The following is a 21861-nucleotide window of genomic DNA, read 5'->3' as shown; positions in this document are numbered from 1 at the left end:
TCTCCTTGCTGCTGCAAGGAATCTTGCTTTAACTTTGCCCCTTTGAAACCTGCCCCATGCTGATCGAACCAGTACCTGAAGGACGAAGACTTTTCTTGAATGCTGATTGTATTTGGTAAATATGAAAGGATAATTGTATTATGCATTGTGTTTTCCTTCCTAGGTACCAACTGCTTATTTTGATAGGGCCCAAGCTAGGAGTTTTCTAAATTTGTGTTAACTAAATTCGTTTTGCATGAAGCCCCACATGCCAATGCTAATTAGAGGTTAGTTGAGGTATTCACTTGATGCACCATGCTAAATTGAAATCTTGTTATGCTGACCGATGTATGCAATTAGTCAAGTTCAGTTGCTTATACTAGTGATTTATATTGCTATAACCGAGTGCATTATAATCCAGATTCTACTTAGATTGCGTTTCTTCCGCCGCTATGGACAGATAGTAATGTTCGTATATGTATACCATTTGATTTTAAGACTCACTTATATCATGCTAGCTTTATTAATATAGGGAAATAAAATTCATTAACTTCTAATAAACTGGTGTGGTTATTCATGACTGAAAGGTCATGGCGTGTCAAAATACCGATTGTTATTGATTCTTAATGTGTTGTTTGATCTATTAATTGAGTATTGGATATTGATTACAATGATTAACTAGTATTGATTTGAGGGATCCGACTATTCTTGGATGAGGAGAACCCAACTCGGTTAAAAGGTTCACCGACCTCCGGCGTGTCCAAGTACAAGTAATTTATAAAGACTGGACGCACTATCAGGAGCTTTGGGTGCAACAGCACCGTCACGCATTTCACTGCCTGTAATTCGGGTAGTGAAACGCGCAACGGAGCTGTTCATGGGGGCCCCTGCACTGCCCATGCCGGCACCCCGTCTCTGCCAGCCTTTGCACTGTGGTTGTACCGGCATGCAAAAGCCACTGGAGGAGGGACTCGTAAGAGCTGCCCTGGTGGTTTAAGACCACTGGCACCACCAGTCTATCGACTAGTGACAACCTGGTGGTGCCGGCGGTCGGACAGTGGTGACTCTGCCACAATCGTAATGTGGAGGCCGGACCTCTGCTTTGGCGGCAGTCCGACCTCCACTGCAGCCCTGGTGGTCTCATGACCACCAGGGTTGTAATGAGGGCTTAAGACTTGTAATTCAAATCACAAAAAATACTAGGTATACTTGCGAAAAATGATTAGAACCTATTTTAGGAATATGTATGAAACACAAATTACTCAAATATAATTACTTAGATTACATGGTGTTAGTACATTACATGCAAAACATAAAAGTGAAATTGCTAATTTTAATTCCATCATTCAACACGACTAACATTTAAATACCATACATAGCAACTGGTCCAGCAACCTCCAGGCCCAAATGTGCAAAGTGTGTCTCATGTGACACGAGGTCCACCCAACGGGAACAGTTGCTTGCGTATTGTCTTTTTATGAATGGGTAGACAGGACTGACTCAGGCACCAGCACAAAGCATTCGAGGGAGGTAGTACACAAGTAACCGTATCAATGCACCTACCTTACTCTCATCAAACTTTTTAACACTCCCCTGAACTCACTTACTGTAAAGACTCCAATTAAATATTACTCAAATTATATACCAAATAACCCAAAATTTTCAAAAAATGATGTTACAGTTCTTCTAAACATACACACAGCATTCTATTAAATCAATAGACATTCACACAAATATAAATATCAAATACAAGGTTCACAAAACTATTAGGAACTCAATACATCAGATCTTAATAGCTATAGATCTCAAAACACACTAATCAAATATTCAAACAATTTCAAGCTCCACAATGCTCAAATACCTTCCAAACACACAAAAGGGAAAGTTAAACTACACTGATAAAACATACTTCAAGACAGTCACCTCTTTTGGATCATATCCAGTGTGTAACTTGTCCATTTGTGTAAGATCATGTTGATATCCTCCTATGCAATGTGACACAAAATATGTTTGCATCACTCAGCATTGAATAAAACGATACTGCGCCACACAATCCTGTGTGGTAAAAAACACGATGCATACCTACGCAATCGGCGGGAAACAACGAGTAGATGACATAACAGACGTGGCTGCATAGAAGAATGTTTTTTGAAAATATTTTCACTTTCTCCTTGTGCCTGGTGGTTATTGGGAGTTAGAGCTGAATGAGGTTTTGGATAGTGTTGATAGTTTTGTTTTGTTTGTGCTCAGGATTGTCTGTGAATAATCTGTTTGTGTTACGTGTGTTTGAAAACGTCGTGTGTTTTTGCTTAAAAAGGTTTGTCTGTCCGTGGGGGGTAAATTAGGGTCATTGTTGTTTAGGGGTATTCAGGAATGTGATGGGGTTTCTTCGGTTGGGGTTTTATAGTGTTATAGGATTAAGCATGTCTGGCAAGGGGAAAGTGACGAATTTTGGCGAGAGTGAGGTAGGTACCTTAATATGGCTTATCATTCATTACCTTCCTCTTATGCTTTTGGAGGGAGAGCGAGTGAGCCAGGGCAATGCGGCCACAGAGTGACGTGCACAATGCAAGTGCATACACAATCACTTGCATCCCGTTACATTGCTGGAGAGGACAGTCCATCAACTCTAGCACCGATGGGCTGATGTCACAGGAGGCAGACCTACTGGACCACATGGGGATTGAAGTTGCTGTTTGGTATATATGTGCTTCCTGACAATGATAAAATGATTAATCACTTTAACTGTGTAGTGTAAGCTAAGTGTTAATTGCATATAAACTCCCCCTTAAAGTAAAAAGAAGTGGCAACAATGATTTTGATAATCAATCCACTAAGTGAAACTTCTCTAAAAAATCTGTGCCATTTGCCATGTTGTTAATGTACAGTATTACAAAATAAAACAGTAAACTTGTTGGACGCCATCTTATATTTGTTAAAATCCCTCTGATATCTCCATGTGTGGAGTAGAGCAACATGCATGTCTCCCATCATATATAATGCAAGGATCCAAGCACTACAATCATGACATTTGTATATCCTCCACAACTACAAATTGTGCTCCACATTATGTGAAACAGACATGATATATATTGGATGATGACAATCTGATAGCCAATACATATATCTGCTGGTCTCTATTCCATTGGCTTCCCCCTGTGGTGGGTCATTACACAACATAGAATCAAATCCATCACTTCCAGTCCGTGAGCAAAAGGGATGTCGAAGGCATGATATGCATTGTGATGCATAGTGACAAGTTATGTATTTGATTCACAAACATTTGCTGTGATCTAAAAAAACTATGGTGAGTGTGTGATGTCAGTACATCTAACATCTATACCCTATTATATGTTTAAGGTAAACAGAAACCTTTTGGTGCTGCTTCCCCTAGGCTGGGACATTACTTAAATGTGGCACCTGCAGTGATCATAAGATAAACTTTAGCAACATTTAAATTGAAGGCTCCCAAAATCATCCAGCACAATATAATCCGTCCCTGAGTCTGAGTTGCATGAGAACTTGACAGCAGGAATGAGGCTTAAATAGACTTAACGTGTGCCTTCTATGCTATCTCCTAACTTTGGCCCACTCTGTGCTGCCCAGCGCCTACACACACAGTCTGAGGCCATTGTGCAAGTGTGGCAGCATTACAGTCTGCAATGCGTGTGTGAAGGAAGGGATTCATAAATTAACGATTACACAAAGTTGCTCCCAACTCCTTTGTGTATGTTTGTAGGTGATTGCTGGGCACTTGGAAATTTGCCACAACTAACCTCCATGTATACTTTCCTCCTCTTCACAACTGGGCCTGGGAGGTTCACAAATCTGAGAAGTCAACTTGTCACCTGACCTTCATGATTTTGAAAATGTAATTGAGCTGGATGGCTGCTTTAGTGTCTTGTGAGTATTAATAGCATATGTATTTTGGCTCCTAAAGGACTCTGTAGAGCTGTGATGTGAGTGTTAGAACGTGGTGAGGTGAATGCAGGTTTATAATGTTGAGTTTATGGTTGCACGCAGACGACTAAAGACATGTAATACACAGCTCTGTGTGTGGCATTTCATTTGGGGGTACCCAGGCTGGGGAAGACACTACAACTGGTTGCATGGGAACACCCATTCTCCATCCATTTGATGAAAGAATGGGATATGTGCACCCTAGTGTAACTCTGAGTGTGCTCGACCAGCCTGAGCCAATTAAGGTGACTTTGTGTGTGCTGGTCATCATCATTTAAGTATTGACCTTGGCTTTAATTCCATTGCATGATGCAATCACTACTTGATTCATTAGTATATTTGGTCTCAATTTCTTCCAGAGACACCCCCACATCATATGGTAGGAATGTAGTCTATTTCTTGTGATATATCTATGTGAGCTGCACCGCTATCATGAGAATAGCAGTGGATGCAGCAGCTGTTGCTCTACTATCAGTTGTTTGTATGTGGGATAGGTGGTCATACTGCACACATATGTTTACACCATTTCTTGCCCAAAAAGTATGTAAAGAGCCATGTTGTGATCATTGTTATTATTGGTGGGGCAGTGGACAGTTCTGTTAGTGGAATACAGTGAACCAACATGTTAATTGTTCAGAGACTTGCAAAGAGAAGTGGGATGTCATTAGCATTAAGAAATTTTTAAGTGATCATGACATGCAACAGCAGGGAATTCATATGTTAACATAACAGGGTGAAGAATCGTAATCAGAAATGTTTTGTATTGCATGATCGATATAGACATTCTTTTTGTTCTTAATGCTTGGCCAGTATGAATGCTGACCAGGAAAAAAAAAATATGAAGCCTGCAAGGCCAGATTGTCTGTTTCTAGACGGTGGCTCAGGGTTTTAGGAAAATGGGCAAGATATATGAGAAGGAAAAACAACAAGAAAGATGGTCCACAGCAACTGCTCAAAATCTGCCTTTAACATCCACAGGTTCCCACACACCACATGGGATAATGAACAGCAGCTCACAACACACAAACGGGCGCACCAGCAACATCTCTTCCCATGAAATCCTGCAACAAGATGGGCAGCAACTGACTGACCTTAGTGAGGATGAAGACAAAGAAGTCTGAACACCCTCACTGCCTAAATAAGGAAACTGAATCGCCTAACATTGGGCAATAATAAACATCAACATGGGTGCCAGCAGGCACTTCACATTATAGCACAGAAATAACCACATCCTCACTTTCCCCTTTTCCCTCCCTTCAGAATTGAATATAGTTTTATATTTCATCATATAGTTAGATAGTTAGGTTTTGTATTTTAATAGCTGTAGGTTGTAGGAAAGTACCATCTTGCCTGGCATGTTACCCCCATTTTCACTGTATGTATGTTTGTTTTTGCCCATGTGTCAGTGGGATCTGCTAGGCAGGACCCCAGTGCTCATAATGTATGCCCTGTATGTGTTCCCTGTGTGGTGCCTAACTGTATCACTGAGGCTCTGCTAACCAGAACCTCAGTCTTTATGCTCTCTCTACTTTCTAAAATTGTCACTGCAGGCTAGTGACTAATTTGACCAATTCTCATTGGCACACTGGAACACCCATATAATTGCCTTGTATATGGTACCTAGGTACCCAGGGTATTGGGGTTCCAGGAGATCTCTATGGGCTGCAGCATTTCTTTAGCCACCCATAGGGAGCTCAGACAATTCTTACACAGGACTGCCACTGCAGCCTGAGTGAAATAACGTCCATGTTATTTCACATCCATTTTTCACTGCACATAAGTAACTTATAAGTCACCTATATGTCTAACCCTCACTTGGTGAAGGTTAGGTGCCACATTACTTAGTGTGTGGGTACCCTGGCACTAGCCAAGGTGCCCCCACATTGTTCAGGGCAAATTCCCCGGACTTTGTGATTGCGGGGACACCTTTACATGCGTGCACTGCACATAGGTCACTACCTATGTGTAGCTTCACAATGGTAACTCCGAACATGGCCATGTAACATGTCTAGGATCATGGAATTGTCACCCCAATACCATTCTGGTATTGGGGTGACAATTCCATGCATCCCCGGGTCTCTAGCACAGAACCCTGGTACTGCCAAACTGCCTTACCGGGGTCTCCACTGCAGCTGCTGCTGCTGCCAACCCCTCAGACAGGTTTCTGCCCCCCTGGGGCCTGGCCAGCCCAGTCCCAGGAAGGCAGAACAAAGGATTTTCTCTGAGAGAGGGTGTTACACCCTCTCCCTTTGGAAATAGGTGTGAAGGGCTGGGGAGGAATAGCCTCCCCCAGCCTCTGGAAATGCTTTGATGGGCACAGATGGTGCCCATCTCTGCATCAGCCAGTCTACACCGGTTCAGGGATCCCCCAGCCCTGCTTTGGTGCGAAACTGGACAAAGGAAAGGGGAGTGACCACTCCCCTAACCAGTACCTCCCAGGGGAGGTGCCCAGAGCTCCTCCAGTGTGTCCCAGACCTCTGCCATCTTGGATTCAGAGGTGTTGGGGCACAATGGACTGCTCTGAGTGGCCAGTGCCAGCAGGTGACGTCAGAGACCCCTCCTGATAGGTGCTTACCTTTTTCAGTAGCCAAGCCTCCTCTTTCAGTAGCCAAACCTCCTTTTCTGGCTATTTAGGGTCTCTCCTCTGAGCTATTCCTCAGATAATGAATGCAAGAGCTCACCAGAGTTCCTCTGCACTTCCCTCTTCGACTTCTCCCAAGGATCAACCGCTGACTGCTCCAGGACGCCTGCAAAACCGCAACAAAGTAGCAAGAAGACTACCAGCAACATTGTAGCGCCTCAACCTGCCAGCTTTCTCGACTGTTTCCTGGTGGTGCATGTTCTTAGGGCTGTCTGCCTTCACCCTGCACTGGAAGCCAAGAAGAAATCTCCTGTGGGTCGACGGAATCTTCCCCCTGCTAACGCAGGCACCAAACGTTTGCATCACCGGTCCTCTGGGACCCCTCTCATCCTGACGAGCGTGGTCTCTGGAACACAGGAGCTGGGTCCAAGTGTCTCCCACAGTCCAGTGGCCCTTCTGTCCAAATTTGGTGGAGGTAAGTCCTTGCCTCCCCACGCCAGACAGTAATCCTGTGTACTGCGTGATCTGCAGCTGCTCTGGCTTCTGTGCACTTTTCCTAGGATTCCTTTATGCACAGCTTAGCCTGGGTCCCCAGCACTCCGTCCTGCATTGCCCAACTCGCTGAGTTGAAATCTGATGTTGTGGGACCCTCCTTTCTGACTCTGAGTCCTCAGATCTTCTAAGTGCCTGTGCTGGTACTTCTGCGGGTGCTGCCTGCTTCTGCGGGGGCTCTCTGAGTTGCTGAGCACCCCCTCTGTCTCCTCCTCCAAGGGGCGACATCCTGGTCCTTCCTGGTCCCCAGCAGCACCCAAAATCCTCAACCGCAACTCTTGCAGCTAGCAAGGCTTGTTTGCTGTATTTCTGCCTGGGAACACTTCTGCAACCTCCAGCACGCCGTGGGACATCTTCCATCCAAAGGAGAAGTTCCTGGCACCTTTCGTTGTTGCAGAATCTTTGGCTTCCTCCACCCAGAGGCAGCCCTTTTGCACCTTCATCCGGGGTTTAGTGGGCTCCTGCCCCCCTGGACACTTGTGTGACTCTTGTACTTGGTCCCCTTCCTTTACAGATCCTCAGGTCCAGGAATCTGTCTTCAGTGTTTTGCTGGTGCTTGTGGTTCACATAATTTGTGTATATTACTTACCTCCTAAGTGAGGGTATCTTCTGAGATACTTTTGACATATTGTCACTAAAATAAAGTACCTTTATTTTTAGTAACTCTGAGTATTGTGTTTTCTTATCATATTGTGCTATGTGAGATAAGTGGTATAGTAGGAGCTTTGCATGTCTCCTAGTTCAGCCTAAACTGCTTTGCCATTGCTACCTCTAACAGCCTAAGCTGCTAGAAACACCTCTATTCTACTAATAAGGGATAACTGGACCTGGCACAAGGTGTAAGTACCACAAGGTACCCACTATAAGCCAGGCCAGCCTCCTACATTGGTGGTGCAGTGGTGGGATAAGTACTTGTAACTGCTTTACCACTTTGTCATTTGGTGCTTTTCATAAGAAAATCATATACCAAATAGTTCAGTATATGTACATTGAACCAAATCAGTTCACTTTTCTCCTTTAAACGTTTTTACTAAGTTTCTGAAAAGTTCTGAAAACTTTTAAAAGTTTTCCAAAAGTTTGGAAACGTTTTTTTCTCTGTGCTTTCTAAAGTTCGAAAACTTTTTCTCTCTCTGTCCTAAGCCTTTTTCTATCATGTCTTCAGTAGAGGCTACTTCCAAAGTTGTTCAAGCAACTTGTGAGAGTTTAAACTACAAAAGTTTGAGGGGTCTCTGCCTGGATAGAGGTTGAAGCATAGGTAAGAATCCAACAAAAGAGTTTCTCTTTAACCTGCTCTTACAGGATGACCAGAATCAGTCTGGCCCATCTCAGGAGAGGGTAGAAAAAGGGGAAGCTTCCCAGTCAGACTCAGAGGAGTCCCCTGAAGATGCTGGGAAGGGTTCTTACAAAGTCCTACCCCCTAGCAGGCCACCTAGTGACACTGGTAGTGTTAGATGGTCACAGATTAGTAGGGCAGCTTTTACTCCTAGAGGCCAGGTTACTAGGGTCCAGACAGTTAGGGACAGGTCTCTCTCTGCCAATTCCCAAATCTCCTCTGTGTCCAAACATTCCCAAGCCTCCCACCCTGAGGTTGACTTAATGGAAAAGGAACTCAGAAAGCCGAGGTTGGAAGAGACAGACTGAAGCTTAAACAGAAGCAGCTGGCCTTAGACAGGGAAGCCCTAGACATAGAGACGGAAAGACAGAGAATGGGGTTAGGTCCCCATGGTGGCAGCAGCAGTATTTCTGATAGCAGTCCTGTTAGAGAGCAAGATTCCAAGAATCTGCATAAGATCGTCCCCCCTTACAAGGGGGGGGTGACATTAATAAGTGGTTTGCTGCATTTGAGAGGGCCTGTATGGTACAGTTGGTCCCTCAAAGGCAGTGGGCTGCTATCTTGTGGCTATCTTTCACTGGAAATGGTAGGGATAGGCTCCTTACTGTCAGAGAAAGTGATGCCAATAATTACAAAGTTTTGAAGGATGCACTCTTGGATGGATTTGGCTTAACCACTGAACAATACAGGATTACGTTCAGACACCAGAAAAGAGTCCTCTTAAGACTGGACAGATTTTGTTGACTGTTCAGTGAAGGCCTTGGAGGGTTGGTTGCATGGCAGTAAAGTATTTGACTATGAAAGCCTGTATAATCTGATCCTGAGAGAGCATAGTCTTAACAATTGTGTGTCTGATTTGTTGCACCAGTACTTGGTAGACTCAGATATGACCTCTCCCCAAAAATTGGGAAAGAAGGCAGACAAATGGGTCAGAACAAGAGTGAACATAAAAGTTCATACAGGGGGTGACAAGGATGGCAAGAAGAAGGATGGTAAGTCTTCTGACAAGGGTGGAGACAAAAGTAAACATTCTGAGTCTTCATCAGGCTCACAAAAATCCTCTTGGGGTGGTGGGTCCAAATCCTCTTCAAACAATCAGAAAAAGCCGTGGTGTTATTTATGTAAAGTAAAAGGCCATTGGGCAAGTGATTGCACTTGTCTAAAGAAAAACACCAAACCTCCCACCACTACAACTCCAACTGCAACCTCTAGTTCCCCTAGTAATAGCAATGGTGGTGGGAAGTCTACTAATAATAGCCAATCCAAGGGTGTAGCTGGGCTCACTATTGGCAATGTAGTTGGGGTTGGTCTTATTAGGGAGACCACAAAGGCTCTTTTAGTCTCTGATGGTGGCATTGACTTTGCCACCTTGGTTGTTTGTCCCCTTAATATGCGTAAGTACAAGCAACTACCCCTAATCAACGGTGTTGAGGTTGAGGCCTACAGGGACACAGGAGCCAGTGTAACTATGGTGATAGAAAAACTGGTCCACCGTGATCAACACCTACTTGGTCAGCAGTACCAAGTGACTGATGGTCATAACAACGCTCTCAGCTACCCCATGGCTGTTGTGAATCTCAACTGGGGGGGGGGGGGGGGGTTACTGGTCCAAAGAAAGTTGTGGTAGCCACTGAATTACCTGTAGATTGCTTACTGGGACATGATTTGGAAACATCAGTTTGGGCAGAAGTGGAGTTGGAGGCTCATGCAGCAATGCTAGGCATTCCTAGGCATATTTTTGCTTTGACAAGGGCTCAGGCCAAAAAGCAAAAAGGACAGGGAAACCTGGATCCTGGAACAATGGACCAAGTGCTTCCAAAAGCTAGGGGTAGAAAGGGTAAATCCCTGCCTACTATCCCTCCCTCTATAGAAGATTCCCCTTTTGAGGAAGAGGAATCCGCTCCCTGTGCAGAACCTACACCAGAGGAGCTGGCAGCAGACACTGCTGAGCTTTTGGGTGCAGGGGGGCCTGCCAGGGAAGAGCTGACTGTGGCACCGCAGACCTGTCCCACATTAGAGGGTTTAAGATCAGTGATAGCCATAGGGTGTATTGGGAAGATAACCTCTTGTACACAGAGTCAAGGGACCCTAAACCTGGAGCTGCCAGGAGATTTGTCATTCCCCTGCAGTACAGAGAGTTTCTTCTCACCCTGGCACATGACATTCCTTTGGCTAGGCATTTCGGCCAGACGAAAACTTGGGAAAGACTTGTCCCCTTGTTTCACTGGCCTCATATGTCAGTGGACACAAAAGAGTTTTGTCACTCTTGTGTGACCTGCCAAGCCAGTGGCAAGACTGGTGTCACTCCAAAGACCCCTCTAATTCCACTTCCAGTGGTTGGGGTGCCCTTTGAAAGGGTAGGGGTTGACATAGTTGGCCCCCTTGACCCTCCAACAGCTTCAGGCAATAGATTCATCTTTGTGGTAGTGGGCCATGCCACTAGGTATCCTGAAGCCATCCCCTTAAGGACCATTACAGCTCCTGCAGTGGCAAAGGCCCTCCTGGGAATCTTTTCCATGGTGGGTTTCCCTAAGGAAGTGGTGTCAGACAGAGGTAGCAACTTCATGTCTGCATACCTAAAAGCAATGTGGAAGGAGTGTGGTGTGACTTACAAGTTCACAACTCCTTACCACCCACAAACAAATGGTCTGGTTGAGAGGTTTAATCAAACTCTCAAAGGTATGATAATGGGACTCCCTGAAAAACTCAGGAGGAGATGGGATGTCCTGTTACCTTGCCTCCTTTTTGCTTACAGGGAGGTACCCGAAAAAGGAGTGGGCTTCAGCCCTTTTGAACTCCTCTTTGGGCACCCTGTAAGAGGTCCACTTGCTCTTGTGAAGGAGGGTTGGGAACAACCTTTAAAAGCTCCTAAACAGGACATAATAGTCTATGTACTTGGCCTAAGATCCAGAATGGCTGAGTATATGAAAAAGGCCAGTAAAAACCTTCAGGCCAGCCAGGAGCTGCAAAAGCAATGGCATGACCAGAAGGCTGTCCTGACTCAGTACCACCCAGGACAGAAGGTGTGGGTAATGGCGCCTGTGGCCCCAAGAGCACTCCAGGACAAATGGAGTGGACCCCATCCAATTGTTGAAAAGAAGGGTGCAGTTACCTATTTGGTAGACCTAGGCACTGCCAGGAGTCCCCTTAGGGTGATTCATGTCAATCGCCTAAAACCCTACTATGACAGGGCTGATCTCACCCTGCTCATGGCAACAGATGAGGGACAGGAAGAAGAGAGTGACCCTCTCCCTGATCTCTTCTCCACCACTGAAGCTGATGGCTTAGTGGAAGGATTAGTCTTAGCAGATTGTCTTACTGGAGAACAGAAAGACAACTGTATCAATATCTTAAGTCAGTTTTCTGACTTCTTTTCACTTGTACCTGGTACAACTTCCTGGTGTGAACATACAATTGATACTGGAGATAGCCTGCCTGTCAAAAGTCAAATTTATAGGCAGCCTGACCATGTCAGGGACTGCATTAAACAAGAGGTGCAGAAAATGTTGGACTTAGGGATGATTGAGCCTTCAGAAAGCCCCTGGGCTAGCCCAGTTGTGCTTGTACCAAAACCTCACACCAAAGATCGAAAGAGGGAGATGAGGTTTTGTGTAGATTATAGAGGGCTCAATCAAGTAACCAAGACTGGTGCTCACCCTGTACCCAGGGCAGATGAGCTCATAGATGCACAGGCTTCTGCCAAGTATCTAAGCACTTTTGATCTAACTGCAGGGTATTGGCAGATTAGGTTATCAGAAGATGCTAAACCCAAGACTGCATTTTCTACCATTGGAGGGCACTACCAATTCACAGTAATGCCCTTTGGTTTGAAAAGTGCACCTGCCACATTCAGAGGTTGGTGAACACAGTCCTGCAAGGGTTGGAAGCTTTTAGTGCAGCATATCCAGATGATATTGCTGTCTTTAGCTCAACCTGGGATGATCACCTGGTCCACCTATGGAAAGTTTTTGAGGCCCTGCAAAAGGCAGGCCTCACTATCAAGGCCTCAAAGTGCCAGATAGGGCAGAGGAAAGTGGTTTATCTGGGCCACCTGGTTGGTGGAGAACAGATTGCACCACTGCAGGGGAAAATCCAAACTATCATGGATTGGGTTCCCCCTACAACTCAAACCCAGGTGAGAGCCTTTTTAGGCTTCACAGGGTACTATAGGAGATTCATAAAGAATTATGGCTCCATCTCAGCCCCTCTTAATGATCTCACTAGCAAGAATATGCCTAAGAAGGTAATGTGGACAGCCAGCTGTCAGAAAACTTTTGAGGAGCTCAAACAGGCCATGTGCTCTGCACCTGTCCTAAAAAGCCCTTGTTACTCCAAGAAATTAATTGTACAATGTGATGCATCTGAATTTGGGGTAGGGGCAGTACTATCACAACTGAATTCTGAGGGCCAGGATCAACCTGTTGCTTTTATCAGCTGAAGGTTGAGCCCTAGAGAAAAGCATTGGTCTGCCATAGAGAGGGAGGCCTTTGCTGTGGCCTGGGCACTGAAAAAGTTGAGACCACACCTGTTTGGTACTCACTTTATTGTTCAGACAGACCACAAACCTCTACTTTGGCTAAAACAAATGAAAGGTGAAAACCCTAAATTGTTGAGGTGGTCCATATCCCTACAGGGAATGGACAATACAGTGGAACATAGACCTGGGAGTACCCACTCCAATGCAGATGGACTCTCCAGATATTTCCACTTAGACAATGAAGAATCATCTGGGCAAGGTTGGCCTTATTGTCCTTCATTTGGGGGTTGGGGGTCTGTAGGAAAGTACCATCTTGCCTGGCATGTTACCCCCATTTTCACTGTATGTATGTTTGTTTTTGCCCATGTGTCACTGGGATCCTGCTAGGCAGGACCCCAGTGCTCATAATGTATGCCCTGTATGTGTTCACTGTGTGGTGCCTAACTGTATCACTGAGGCTCTGCTAACCAGAACCTCAGTCTTCATGCTCTCTCTGATTTCTAAAATTGTCACTGCAGGCTAGTGACTGATTTTACCAATTCTCATTGGCACACTGGAACACGCATATAATTCCCTTGTATATGGTACCTAGGTACCCAGGGTATTGGGGTTCCAGGAGATCCCTATGGGCTGCAGCATTTCTTTTGCCACCCATAGGAAGCTCAAACAATTCTTACACAGGACTGCCACTGCAGCCTGAGTGAAATAACGTCCACGTTATTTCATAGCCATTTTTCACTGCACATAAGTAACTTATAAGTCACCTATATGTCTAACCCTCACTTGGTGAAGGTTAGGTGCCAAGTTACTTAGTGTGTGGGCACCCTGGCACTAGCCAAGGTGCCCCCACATTGTTCAGGGCAAATTCTCCGGACTTTGTGAGTGCGGGGACACCATTATACGCGTGCACTACACTTAGGTCACTACCTATGTGGAGCTTCACAATGGTAACTCCGAACATGGCCATGTAACATGTCTAGGATCATGGAATTGTCACCCCAATACCATTCCGGTATTGGGAGGACAGTTCCATGCATCCCCGGGTCTCTAGCACAGAACCCGGGTACTGCCAAACTGCCTTTCTGGGGTCTCCACTGCAGCTGCTGCTGCTGCCAACCCCTCAGACAGGTTTCTGCCCCCCCTGGGGCCTGGCCAGCCCAGTCCCAGGAAGGCAGAACAAAGGATTTCCTCTGAGAGAGGGTGTTACACCCTCTCCCTTTGGAAATAGGTGTGAAGGGCTGGGGAGGAATAGCCTCCCCCAGCCTCTGGAAATGCTTTGATGGGCACAGATGGTGCCCATTTCTGCATAAGCCAGTCTACACCAGTTCAGGGATCCCCCAGCCCTGCTCTGGCGTGAACCTAGACAAAGGAAAGGGGAGTGACCACTCCCCTGACCAGTACCTCCCAGGGGAGGTGCCCAGAGCTCCTCCAGTGGGTCCCAGACCTCTGCCATCTTGGATTCAGAGGCGTTGGGGCACAATGGTCTGCTCTGATTGGCCAGTGCCAGCAGGTTACCTCAGAGACCCCTCCTAATAGGTGCTTACCTCTTTCAGTAGCCATGCGTCCTCTTTCAGTAGCCAAACTTCCTTTTCTGGCTATTTAGGGTCTCTCCTCTGGGCTATTCCTCAGATAATGAATGCAAGAGCTCACCAGAGTTCCTCTGCACTTCCCTCTTTGACTTCTCCCAAGGTTCGACCACTGACTGCTCCAGGACGCCTGCAAAACCGCAACAAAGTAGCAAGAAGACTTCCAGCAACATTGTAGCGCCTCATCCTGCTGGCTTTCTCGACTGTTTCTTGGTGGTCCATGCTCTGAGGGCTGTCTGCCTTCACCCTGCACTGGAATCCAAGAAGAAATCTCCTGTGGGTCGACGGAATCTTCCCCCTGCTAACGAAGGCACCAAACTTCTGCATCACTGGTCCTCTGGGACCCCTCTCATCCTGACGAGCGTGGTCCCTGGAACACAGGAGCTGGGTCCAAGTGTCTCCCACAGTCCAGTGGCCCTTCTGTCCAAATTTGGTGGAGGTAAGACCTTGCCTCCCCACGCCAGACAGTAATCCTGTGTACTGCGTGATCTGCAGCTGTTCCAGCTTCTGTGCTCTTTTCCAAGGATTCCTTTGTGCACAGCTTAGCCTGGGTCCCCAGCACTCTGTCCTGCATTGCCCAACTCGCTGAGTTGAAATCTGACGTTGTGGGACCCTCCTTTGTGACTCTGAGTCCTCAGATCTTCTAAGTGCCTGTGCTGGTACTTCAGCGGGTGCTCTGTTTCCTCCTCCAAGGGGCGACATTCTGGTCCTTCCTGGTCCCCAGCAGCACCCAAAATCCTTAACCGCAACTCTTGCAGCTAGCAAGTCTTGTTTGTGGTATTTCTGCCTCGGAATACTTCTGCAACCTCCAGCACGCCGTGGGACATCTTTCATCCAAAGGAGAAGTTCCTGGCCCCTTTCGTTGTTGCAGAATCTTCAGCTTCTTCCACCCAGAGGCAGCCCTTTTGCACCTTCATCCGGGGTTTAGTGGGCTCCTGCCCCCCCCGGACACTTGCGTGTCTCTTGGACTTGGTCCCCTTCCTTTACAGGTCCTCGGGTCCAGGAATCCATCTTCAGTGTTTTGCTGGTGCTTGTGGTTCTTGCAGAATCCCCCATCACGACTATTCAGTCTTTCTGGGGTAGTAGGGTAACTTTACTCCTACTTTTCAGGGTCTTGGGTGGGGTATTTTGGACACCCTTACGGTTTTCTCACAGTCCCAGCGACCCTCTACAGCCTCCCATAGGCCTGGGGTCCATTTGTGATTCGCATTCCACTTTTGGAGTATATGGTTTGTGTTGCCCATGGGCCTGTGTCTACCTATTGCATCCTATTGTGATTCTACATTGTTTGGACTACTTTTCGAACTGTTACTTTCCTGATTTTGGTTTGTGTACATATAATTTGTGTATATTACTTACCTCCTAAGTGAGGGTATCCTCTGAGATACTTTTGGCATATTGTCACTAAAATAAAGTACCTTTATTTTTAGTAACTCTGAGTATTATGTTTTCTTATCATATTGTGCTATATGATATAAGTGGTATAGTAGGAGCTTTGCATGTCTCCTAGTTCAGCCTAAGCTGCTTTGCCATAGCTACCTCTAACAGTCTAAGCTGCTAGAAACACCTCTATTCTACTAATAAGGGATAACTGGACCTGGCACAAGGTGTAAGTACCACAAGGTATCCACTATAAGCCAGGCCAGCCTCCTACATAGGTTAAGTGTAATATTAGGTAGAGTTAGGTAGTAATAAGTTTAATACGGACAGTTAGACAGTTAGGATAGGCAGTGGTGGGGCTAATGCTAGATGTTAGAAGTGTGGTATACTATATATGTTAAGTAATTAATGTTTAGCTAGTTATTGTGTAGGATGTAGTGTGTGACGGTTTTGTAGATTTTGATGTATGTTAAGGGGTGGAGGTTGATGCTTATGATGTGTTGTTTTAGCTATAGTTAAGTAGGGTGTTAGTTTTAGTGTATGTTAATAGTGTAGATTTAAGATTTAGCAGATACGTTTTAGTTAGTGTTAGGATTAGCTAGTGTGCAGTGTTCATAAATAGTTTAGTTAGCTAATTAATTAATTGAGTGCTAGATATGTTTATGTTGGTGACTATAGATTAACCATACCAACAGATAAAAAGGTAAGATGTCTACTGCTAAGACAAGGATTTAGCAATGCTATCTTTTATGTTCCAATACAACATGATTTTTAGGGATTGTTATCCATATTAACAGACTCAGACATTGGACACAACTATTTTGACCCCTTAGCTGCTGCATCCCCCTCCCCCACATGCAGAGCCCATTTTTGTCTATTTGGGGTAGGTTAGGTCTTATGGCTCCAAAACTTTTTTCCTCATATGGCCTTCACGCCAAATTTGCATCCTTTTTTTCAACATCCTAGGGATTCTAAAGGTACCCAGGGTTTATGGATTCCCCTGAAGGGGACAGAGAAAATAGGCAAAATATAGCAAAATTTTGAGTTTTTTGAGAAAAATAGGGAAAAAGTGCTCCAGATAAAAGTGTCTGTTTTTTTCCCTAAAAATGACATCCACAAACGGTTTGCTGTGCTAAAGTCACCATCTTCCCAGCTTTCCCTTTCAGGAACATGCAGAGCTGAATCAAAGACCTAGGGCCAGATGTATAAAAAGTTTTTGCATTTGCAAACGTTGCGAATCGCAAAATTTGTCCGTTTGCGAATGCAAAAACTTGGTCTGCGATGCATGAAAGGCATTCGCAGACGAAAAATAAGAAACTGCAAAAATAGCGATTTTTTGTGTTCGACTTGGTTTTGTGAGTCTCATTTTGCCTCTTGCAATTTGCGACATGAAATACCGAATCGCAAATTAGCGATTCGGTATTTCAAGTAGGAAATTGCGAGACGCAAAATGCGACTTGCAAAACCAAGTCGCAATGTGATGCACCAAAAAATTGCAAATTGCGATTTTTCGCAGAATGACATTCTGCACATGTAAAATACCACTAAGTGAAACCAGGTGGTAACCAGGTGCAACCTATATAAAGAGGCCCAGAATGCCTCAGACTCTTTTCCACAATGGCTGCACTCTGCGTCATGGCGAGGAGAATGAGGATCTTGGCAGGGTTGAGGAGAGGGAGGAGGAGACAGGAGCGCATTTTCAGAGTGTGCATTACAGTTTTTGACCAGACTGAGGAGGAAATATTTGAGAAGTACAGGTTGAGCTCAGCCATGATACTTGACCTGATAGCTGAGCTACAACCCATATTGCAGCGCACAACACATAGGACTCATAGCATCCCCACCCATGTGCAGGTATTATGCTCCCTCCATCTACTCGCCACAGGGAGCTATCAAGGAGTCGTAGCAGCAGCTGGAGGGGTCTCACAGAGTACCCTCTCTAGATTTTTCAATGCATTTATCAACGCCATGCTGAGCAGAATACACCAGTACATCAGATTCCCCCACACCCCACAGGAAATACAGCAGACAAAAATAGATTTGTACCAGATAGCACAGTTCCCCCATGTCCTAGGTGCCATAGATGGGACACATGTAGCAATCTGTCCACCATCAGCCACAGAGTATGTGTACCGCAACCGTAAATACCAACATTCCATGAATATCCAGGTGATATGCAATGCCTCCTATATCATAACTGATCTCGTGGCCAGGTACCCAGGGAGCACACATGATTCATACATTTTTCGCCACAACGGCATTCACACAAGACTGCTAGCTGGGGAGTTTGGTGAAGGATATCTACTAGGTATTGTCCCACTGTACACTGGTGCATTGATGGCCTGCTGAGGTCACATGGCTCTGTTACTCATTATACCCTTTGTTCCTTCCAGGAGACAGTGCCTACGCAGTGCGCACTTACATGATGACGCCCTACCTAAATCCTACAACACCTGCTGAACGGAGATACAATGCAGCACACAGGGCAACCCGCAACGTGGTGGAGCGCACCTTTGGGCTGCTGAAGAGTCGCTTCCGGTGCATCCACAAAAGTGGAGGGGCACTACAGTACAGCCCAGAGACAACATGTAGAATAGTGGCTACTTGTGCAATCTTGCACAATATAGCTACCACCAGGGGCATACCTGTGGAAATATGTGATTCTGAATCTGATGAGGATGATGATCCCATACCACCCCTACAGCCAGCAGACCGGACCAGTGCAGCAGAGGGCAGGCAAAGGCGTTCTGACATCACGCACAACCAGGTGTAGGTAGACCTGGTCCACATGACAGGAAAAAGCCCAAAGTGCAACATGGACTCATCATATTTTTCCACTGAAAACTGACCCTTTTTTCCAATGTGGGTATCTCAAGATTTTGGATGGTAGCTCAGCCAACACTTAGGGAAACCTAGCCAACCTCTAAATTTATGAAAACTAGACATTTAGGGGTATCCAGGGTGTGCTGACTTGCATGGCTCTCACCACCTTTTTTGACCCAGAATCCCTTGCAAACCTCAAACATTCACTAAAATATCACATTTTCCTCACATTTCTGAGATAGAAGGTTCTGGAATCTGTGGCGAGCCACAAACTGTTTTCCACCTGACATTCCCACAGGTCTCCTGATAAAAATGGTACCTCTCTTCTGTGGGTAGACCTACTGACCACAACAGGAAACGGCCCAAAACACAACATGGACACATAACATTTTTTCACCTAAAAGTGGGCCTTAAGATTTTTGACCCTAGCTCAGCTGGCACCTAGGGAAACCTAGCCAACCTGTACATTTTTGCAAACTAGATACCGTGGGGTATCCAGCATGGGCTGGCTTTCGTGGCTTTCACCATGTTTTTTGACCCAGAATCCCATGCAAAACTCAAACGTTGATTAAAAAAACACATTCTTCTCATATCTGAAATCCCTGGGGAGCCACAAAGTTCCTTCCATCTGGCATTCCTCCAGGTCTCTCAATAAAAATGGTCCCTCGCTTGTGCGGGTAGACCAAGTGCCCAGGACAGAAAACAGCCCAAAATGCAACATGGGTGCATCACATTTTTTCACCGAAAACTGACCCTTATTTCCCAACGTATGTAGCTCGAGATATTTGACCCTAGCTCAGCCGGCACCTAGAGAAACCTAGCCAACATGTAAGTTTTTGAAAACTAGACACTGAGAGGTACCCAGGGTGGGCTCACTTGCAGGGCTCTTGCCACATTTTGTGACCCAGAATCTCTTGCAAATCTCAAACTTTGACTAAAAAAACACATTTTCCTCACATTTCTGCTATGGAAAGTTCTATGGAAACGTCCTTCTACCTAGCATTTCCCGAGCTCTTCTGATAAAAATGGTACCTCACTTATGTGAGTTGACCAACAACCTGTGACAGGTAAGGACCCAAAACGCATTGTGGTGCTAATGATAATAATGGTAGGTGTACTAATTAGTCCTGGGGTTGGCCAACATATAAGGAAACCTATCAAACCCAGATATTTCTGAAAAGTAGATATCAAAGGGAGTCCAGGAAGGTGTTGCTTGTGTGGATTCCCCCAAAGATTTCTTACCCAGAATACACTGCCAAGGTGAAACGTTGAATAAAAACACTAATTTTCCTTGTATTTCTGTGACGTAAACTACAGGAATATGCAGGGATCCACAAACTTCCTTCCACCCAGCGTTCTCCCACTTTTCCCAATCACATGAGGGTCAATGGTAGTCCTTGCATGAGAACATGATCTGGCATAGGACTGAGCCCCAAGAAGTCGGTGATGACGGGGCTCAGATTGGGAACCACCCGAGCACACTTTAAGATTCTCTCTACCCTCAGACGGATAGTGGATGGCCACCTCGTTGATATTGGTGCTCATTTACTAGTAACTTCTGTGCACCGCTGGGTTGACCAAGTTAGGTCTGAAAGAATCGGATGTAGGCTTGAGTCACAATTTGTCTTGATGTGTCATATGTTAGCATGACTGACTGAAGGGTGGTGCAGGGCTATTTCTGTGCCTGTCAGAATGTATACCGCAACCGTTTCCCTTGAGAGGTCGCCTTTCAATTGCCTTAAGTACTTCAATCTTCCATTGTCCTGAGGAGGCCCAAATTGGATAGGGGCAGAAACGTGTCAACACCTTTTTGGAGGAGTTATTTAAACCGGAGAGATATTCAATTATATTTGGGACTCACAATGACAAACCAAGGACAGAAGTGTCCTCTTTATGTTGTTTCCACATGAACTATCTCTATGGTAGACTGGTCTTAAAATAAGGATTACAGCCACACTGCACTTATTGACCTGTACGACTGGAGTAAGACTGTATTTGACAAATCACTTTTGGTTTAGCCAGAAGACGGGCATGTTCTTTGCCTTGTGGTTGTTTATGTATGTTATATGGTTTTGAATGTAGATATGATTACTCCATATTTCAGGTGGTAGTACACTGAGAATTATTTTATTGTGCTATTGTGATTACTAGAATAAATAATTTTCTATAAATGATTTTCAGCAATTCCAACACTAATTCATGTACTCACTGTTGTGACATTTTATAGAGTCTTCTTCCCCACAATATGCCACACTTTTTATTAGCCATACAAGGGCCCATCACATACATACGCCACAGGAGGTAATAAGTTTGACTACATTTTACTACCTGTCAACTACCCGTCTCCTCCTTTCTGAACATTACCGAACGCATTCCTAGTGAACCTTTCCTAATGGCTCCCATGAGGCTCAGGAAGACAGCTTTAATGCGCCTTTAGCGCACTCACTGTGCTAAATCCAACACCTTGCAGTTTGTGGATGCAGTTTGTGGGTGTCCAAGTGTGCCCCGGAGGCGTCATTCCTCGAACTGAGTGAGCATATTCACATTTGAAACTAAGGCAAACATGCTGGAAAATTTCTGAAGTTCCCTAAACAGAATGTCATGAACTGTGAAAAACAGTAGTTTTTTCCACACAGAGTAGTCCATGAGAACGTAGCATATGTCCCTCCCATTGTTATGTGCAGTGCTGTGACTGTAATGCACTTATCATACAGCAAACTGAACATCTACTAAGTTCTGACAGAGGATAAACACGGCAAGCAGGTCAAGCATTGACCCATACACAACATAGTGATTCAGTATTGGGGCGAGTGTGGCATCAATCAGATTGAATCCATGGGTGAAGTTGAAGTCATGGCATGTGTATCTCTACTACCTTTACTATCTGCCTTTTACCAATGCAATATCCCAGAGAAGGAAGACCTACCATAAGCTTTTCTTACCCGTTCATGTCTCTGTCCTCATTAGAGTACTGACTAGTCCTGTATAATTGCCAAGTGAACCTATACTAATGCCTTCCATCCCTAGGTAGTTGAAGCTGAAGAAAACGTGTCTTTCATGTGCCATCACTGCACTTACTGTGCTAAATCCAACTCCGTTCAGTTTGTGGATGCAAGATGGGTTTGTTGAAGTATGCATTCCCAGGGTGATTCTTCAAACTGAGCAAGTATAGCTACCATTGACAGTAAGG

The 21861-nt window shown here is 45.3% G+C and overlaps 1 long non-coding RNA gene across 1 annotated transcript in view; it reads left to right on the top strand.

Annotated features, from left to right (window-relative positions):
- The window catches only part of LOC138287009 (uncharacterized), a 37266-nt gene extending 17744 nt beyond the window's left edge, over positions 1–19522 (top strand). Inside the window, exon 3 of the long non-coding RNA XR_011202168.1 lies at positions 18242–19522. This is a non-coding gene — a long non-coding RNA (uncharacterized lncRNA). The remainder of the gene's footprint in view (positions 1–18241) is intronic.
- The last annotated feature ends 2339 nt before the right edge of the window (positions 19523–21861 follow it).

Source organism: Pleurodeles waltl, chromosome 1_1 (assembly GCF_031143425.1).
Source record: "Pleurodeles waltl isolate 20211129_DDA chromosome 1_1, aPleWal1.hap1.20221129, whole genome shotgun sequence".
NCBI lineage: Eukaryota > Metazoa > Chordata > Amphibia > Caudata > Salamandridae > Pleurodeles > Pleurodeles waltl.
This window is presented reverse-complemented; position numbering and strand designations above follow the sequence as displayed.